General features: G+C 50.6%; 1 long non-coding RNA gene across 4 annotated transcripts in view; it reads left to right on the forward strand.

Annotated features, from left to right (window-relative positions):
* Window positions 1-5738, forward strand: part of LOC141085416 (uncharacterized) — a 213887-nt gene that overhangs the window by 207121 nt on the left and 1028 nt on the right. The window contains exon 1 of one of the 4 annotated variants that reach the window (XR_012231294.1): window positions 220-375. The exons of the other annotated variants lie outside the window; for them this stretch is intronic. This is a non-coding gene — a long non-coding RNA (uncharacterized lncRNA). Of the gene's footprint in view, window positions 1-219; window positions 376-5738 lie in introns of those variants that run through there. 4 annotated transcript variants of the gene reach the window in all.

The following is a 5738-nucleotide window of genomic DNA, read 5'->3' on the forward strand; positions in this document are numbered from 1 at the left end:
TAGAGATCAGTGAATTGATTCTTAACTAATCAAAGTAATTTACAATTTTCCAAAATTTGCTGATTATAGCGAATCTGGATTTTTTACAGTTTGTTTCAATCAACATGGCAGCCAGCTGGTTTCCAATTTATTGGATTCATATAGGCCAGTAAGAGTTTGTAAACCAGTAAATTATCATATTTAACTAGCATCTCATCTGTTCTTGCCAACTCAGATCCTTGCCGATCTTCCTCTGGTTTCCTAAGACACCTACTTAACTCTGGCTCCTGTCTTCTCTTCACCGGTGCCGGCTAGACCTTGGTGCTCCTTCTATCATGATGCTATGCTCCACACCACGTGATACCATGGGGCGCAACAAATTATGACATTATAAAGGTAGGGGACGGAGCGAGCTGCCCACCCCCCCAGCGGCGTAAGTGATGGCCCACATGACAGTGGGTTGGAGGGAGGGGGTTAACTGTCCCGGAGGTGGGGTATGTAAATAAGGGGGGAATTTGAGGGGCTGCTTGTGGGGCGGATACCTCAGTTCCCGCTCCAGGGCCGCAGAGACTGTCCCGCCCGCCCTTGTTTTGTGAACGGTGCTTTGGTTTGGGTGTTTATTTACATGGGTCATGGTGACTGGTTTGCATTTGGGGGAGGGGGTCCTTGAAGTTGGTGCTAAATTGTTTTGGGGGATCTATGGTAATATGGATCCCTCAATTGTTATTATTCGTGGCTTGGGTCTGGTGATTTGGGGGGACTTCCGGCAATGTCTGTGTAGGGTCGGTGGGCCGGACTGGGGGGTGGTCCCTCTCTTACCTTGCAGAGACGTAACAGAGACACGATGGAGGCAAGTGTCGGGTACAACAGGCCCAAGTTTATTCTCTTGCCGTCCGCCTGACGGCCTCCAAAGTACACCGCACTTCAATTCACTTCACTTCGCTTATCGGCCCTCCGTTTCCAGGGCCGCTTCACGCACACCGTACTTTACACCGGGGACGTACATATACGCACCGTCCCCTCTTCACTCTTTGACGCTCCTGTCAGATCCGTCACTGTGGCCGACTTAGGCTTTTAAAACCAACATATAACAACATAACATTGCATATCGTCTTTTATTTTCTCCCCCCCTTCCTTGGACATGGACACTCCCTCTCCTCTTCGTATCCCCGCTCTGTCAGGCAAACATATTTATGAATACTCTCCTTGAAAAGGAACATAGACCAAAAGAAAGAAAGAAAAAGGAAATAGAAACAACAGTTAAACCACAACAACAAAATCATTTTTTTTTTAAACATAACTGTCCATATGACCTGCACAACGGTGCATCGAACTTCCGACAGTCTAACCCACTTTTAGTGGTCAGAAGTGAGGGGCTCCACAGTCGTGGAGCTCCTGGGATACCGAGGGTGTCCACACAAGTCCTCTTTACGCGGGTTCACATCCTTCGGGCTCTGCAAGTACGGCCACCGCATAATAACCGCGGTGGCAGTACTCTTTGTAGTACGACACTAAGTCTCCTTCTTTCAAAGCCCGACCGTGACGAATGGAAGTCACATTTATATAAACTTTCTGGCCAGTCTCATCCCGAATAAAGCCGTATCCTTTGGCGATGTTGGTATACACCAGCCGTCCCATAGATCTCTTAGCCGCCATACCTGCCTCTCCCTTTTCATGGAGCAGGTTCCATATCTCCTGCTCCCAGGCCTTCTTTTTCTTAATAACCTCCGCGACCTAGATGGAGGGTACAGCGCAGGCTCTGGAGTCCGGTGGGTAGGGCTCCGCCGGAGAAGAGAGCGGGGCAGAGGCAGCCGATGATGTCAGCGGCCTAGCAGCCGCTGGGGCCGGGTGGTGGGTGGGAACAGCCATGTTCCCGGAAGATTGGGCCACAAGGCCTGTCACACAGGCCGCAGCCGGTTCCGGCGCCGGCACAGCAGCCGCGGCCGCAGGGTAGGCCGCACCTGAATTTTCATCCGGAGCCGGGGCAGTGGCTGCCTTTGAAGATGGGGTCGCGAGCGGCAGAGGGGATGCAACAGTGTCTTCCACGGTCAGACACCGCACCGGCGCCACCGGGGCGTGGCGCCACCGGGTGGAGTGGCTCGGGACCAGAAGCGGAGGCCCTGCTCAGCTCTGCATATATGGTATGACCCTCCTTGGCCGGGCTCTCGGGGACATAGGATGCCGCGTGCTGCGGCTGAATGGTGGGGGCCGCTTGCGGAGCCACTGTCGGGGCCGAGGGAACTCTCACCTTCCCCGGCGCCATGGCCTCTGTCACGTAATCACGCGGCTCTTCCCGCAGTCTTCGCTCTTCACCCCGCCATCCGGCGGGGCTAGCCTCCAGGCTCAGGGGCTCCGCAGGGAGGCTCTCCGCTGGTAACTTTGGCGGCCGTTCCCGCTGGTTCCGCACAGGCTCCGCTTCTCCAATCAACAACCAGCTGCCTGCCCGTGGCTCTGAGAGGGACGCTTTCTGGCGAAGCTCGACCTCCCGCCGCCATCGCCACTCCAGGCACCCGATGCCTCGACACCCGCAGCGTCTCATACCGTCCGTTGGGCAGCAGTCGAATGGCGCCAAGCAGCCGCAGCCAAGCTTTTCCCCTGTGCCACTCCCTCTGCTGGGTGGGGCGGTGGCAGGCCCCTCCACCCATCTGCCAGGGTCCAGTATATGGGAGCGTCGGCCTCCGGGTACATACCGCTTCCCCCTGGGGTACGTTGGTGGGGGTCCCAGTCCTTTCAGAACAACTGCAAACACCTGGACCTCTCCTCTGTGCTGAAGCAACACGGCCATACTGCACAGTACTTGGTACCGCCCCAGATCCTGTGCTGGCAACGCAGATCCGCCACAGCGTTCCCAATTTGTACTCCAAAGGTGGGTAATTTGTAATCCACAGGTATTTGTAATCCAAGCAGTGTAGTCCAAGTCTTTCTCCATTCTTTAGGGCAGGCCTGCCGCAGAAGATGACGTATTATCGGCGGCGATCCTGCCGACTACGCCAAATGTAGGGTCGGTGGGCCGGACTTGGGGGTGGTCCCTCTCTTACCGCGCAGAGACGTAACAGAGACACGATGGAGGCAAGTGTCGGGTACAACAGGTCCAAGTTTATTCTCTTGCCGTCTGCCTGACGGCCTCCGAAGTACACTGCACTTCAATTCACTTCACTTCACTTATCGGCCCTCCGTTTCCAGGGCCGCTTCATGCACACCGCACTTTACACCGGGGACGTACATAAACGCACCGTCCCCTATTCACTCTTCAACGCTCCTGTCAGATCCGTCACTGTGGCCGCCTTAGGCCCGTAACCAACAGTACTTTTACTGATCAGTCGTTTCTCCCAATACGGTATGCTTTCCCTCGGTGCCTCGTCTATGCTGCGGTACTTTTGTGTCAGGACCACCCCCCTTACTTTCTCTCTCCTCAGTCCCCCTGGTTTAGTTTTCCTCACAGTGCACAAACTGTCGTAGTCCTCCTGTCACTGGAGCTCCCCCTTGGGACTGGAACTTTCTGGAACCCTCCTGTCAAATTTATATCATTCCCGTTTCCCTGTAACTCCGCCCCCCATGACCAATGGTTTCCTAAGCCCTAAGCTGATGTCAAGTCCTTTGCTCACACTCCTCCCTGCCCTCTACTGGTCAACCCAAGGTACTGCACGTCCACTACACTTTCTCAGCTGTTTCCCCACTGTAGTAACTGACACCTGTCTAAACTGTGCAAACCTTCCTTTCGCTATTCTGACAAGTCTCTCCGTCCGTCAGGTCACCTTCCCTACAGCTGGTCGGATCCCCAGGGCTTAAGTGGACAGTGCAACCCTGATGGGGTATTGGTGCTCCCGAGCCAGTGGGGTAATGGCTTGGAGTAATTTATGGTATATGTTTGTCCACAAAAGTATTGTTCACGTTTTGGTCACCAGATTTTGAGAGCTTCAAGGACCCTCTCAATGTTATTTATATTACTGCTAATTGTTGTATGTTATTTAAATAAAAGGCTGCTGTGGCCATTACTATTCCATTTTGGTGTCCTGGTCTTATTTTGGGGTTCGGATGGGGTGGTGGTTTAATTGGGGATAATTATTTAAAAAATGTAGCCTTACCGTAACTCGACAAATCCAATGTCATGTCCATTGATGCCTATCCGGTGTACAAAAAGAGGAGACCAGGGCAGGATGAGAGGGGGTGGTGTAGGGTGCTTTGGATGACTGACCAGAAGCATGCACATGCATTTATTCTGTTTTGGTTCTTAAAATTGGGTCTCATTTCATTTGCATAAAATAAATTTGATGAAAATTGCTGGCAAATTTTTAAAAAAATTGCTGAAATCAATTTTGACAGATTCACTTTTCCATGCTGCTCCCTTCAGTTTTGTAGGTAAGGAGCAATGGACAGTCAGGACCCCATTACAGTGATCAGCTGAGGTTCCACCAGTGGGAACATTTTCTAGGTATTTTCTAGGTTTTGACAATAAGTGTCATACACATTGGAAGGAAATTGGTGTCCTCAATGTGTATAGGGGTGTCCTCGACATTTCTCCAGTGCAAGTATTGAGGGGAAAGAAGGATTGGTGAGAAGTGTAGGGTCAACTTTAGGAACAATTCCCAATATTACATTCTGTTCTGGTAGTGAAAAGGAACCTGTCAGCAGGGTTGTGCATAGTAACCTACATACAGTGTCAGGTCGGCGCTGTTATACTGAATAAAATGATACCTTGGTTGATGAAATCAGTCTTGTGGCTGTTTCTTAATCTTTATTTTCAGTTTTGTGTTAATGATATGCTCGTAAGGCGGGGTTCATGTATGTGGTGCTCTGATTAGGTATTCATAATGCAGACTGCTGACAGGTCACTGTTCACTCACTGCCCTGCCCACTAGTTTGCATAATGAGTACCGTCACATACCGAATAAAAAAAAAAAACGCTTCAGCAGGCAGGTGCCGGGCGTGGCCCCTGCGCTGCAGCATAATCGCTTGTTTAGTGTGCCAATAATACAGTTTCATGATGTTATTCAGCTAGGGGAAGAAAAAATATCTATTTGAATATTGCGCCTGCCACGCAGTAGTAGCAATCGTTGTCTAGCTGTGATCAGATAGCTGCTACTGCACATGTGCCGGTGGCACCATTTTACTGGAGATGAAAAAAAAATTCTCCTCCAAGATAATGCCGCCTGCACAGTAGCAGCTCTCAGCTATCTCCAAGCTGCTACTACGCAGGCGCAGACAGCGCCATCTTGGAGGGGAAATTCTTTTTTTTTCCCATCTCCAGTAAAATGGCGCCACCGGCGCATGTGCAGTAACAGCTGTATTATTGGCGCACTCAACAAGCGATTATGCTGCAGAGCAGATGCCCCGGCTGGCACCTGCCTGCAGAAGGGTTTTTAATTCAGTATGTTAGGTATTCATTATGCAAACTAAGGGGCAGGTCAGTAAGGAATCAGTGTCCTGTCAGCAGTCTGCATTATGAATATCTAATCAGAGCACCACATACCCCAACCCCGCCTGAGGACACGAGAATATCATTCACACAAAACTGAAAATAAAAATTAAGAAACAGCCACAAGACTGATTTCATCAACCAAGGTATCATTGTAATCAGTATAACAGCGCCGACCTGACACTGTCTGTGGGTAACTATGCACAATCCGGCTGACAGGTTCCCTTTAAAGAGTTGTTCACATCTGGGATATTAATGTAATATCGATAGGATATGGAATAAACGTCTTAGAGATGAGGATCCAACTGATCACCTGAACGAAACCCCCCATCTTTTCCTTTAT

This window comes from Dendrobates tinctorius, unplaced genomic scaffold, assembly GCF_039654945.1.
Source record: "Dendrobates tinctorius isolate UK_male_01 unplaced genomic scaffold, ASM3965494v1 ptg000028l, whole genome shotgun sequence".
In the NCBI taxonomy this organism is placed as follows: Eukaryota; Metazoa; Chordata; class Amphibia; order Anura; family Dendrobatidae; genus Dendrobates; species Dendrobates tinctorius.